Genomic DNA, 509 nt, shown 5'->3' on the forward strand with positions numbered 1-509 from the left:
GGGATGCTGCGGCAGGCACCACGTCAGATCTGGGTCGTGTGCCCCCCCCCAGCGCACAGTGCGAGGGGGGCACCCAGTGCTGGGTGCAATGGCAGGTTGGGTACCCTGTTGCCCCCGTTCTGGGTATGGGGGGGTCCCAGGCCCCCCTTTGCACAGGTATTGGGGGGGGCAGGCACCCCATTGCCCCAGCACTGGCTATTGGGGGACCCCAGCCCCCCCTTGCCCCAGTGCCGGGTGCGTGCCAGCATGGCCATACTGGGGGCTGCAGGATCAGATGAGCCACTAGCCAAGCCCCCCTCCCCAATCTGTGGGGCACCCCCGGGCTGTGCCAGTGTGGGGACACCCCAATACTGGGGGTGCTGGTCCAGACTGGGACTGGGGGAGCAGCCTGGAGGGACGGGGAGCCAGAGGCACGCAGTGGGGGTCCGGGACACGGCAGGGTCCAGGCAAAGCCTGGGGGCTGGGGGAAGGGGAGACCCCCAGCTGGGGGTCAGTGCTGCCCCTGCCCC

The sequence above is a fragment of the Haliaeetus leucocephalus genome, unplaced genomic scaffold, assembly GCF_000737465.1.
Source record: "Haliaeetus leucocephalus isolate CR32 unplaced genomic scaffold, Haliaeetus_leucocephalus-4.0 Scaffold202, whole genome shotgun sequence".
Classification (NCBI taxonomy): domain Eukaryota; kingdom Metazoa; phylum Chordata; class Aves; order Accipitriformes; family Accipitridae; genus Haliaeetus; species Haliaeetus leucocephalus.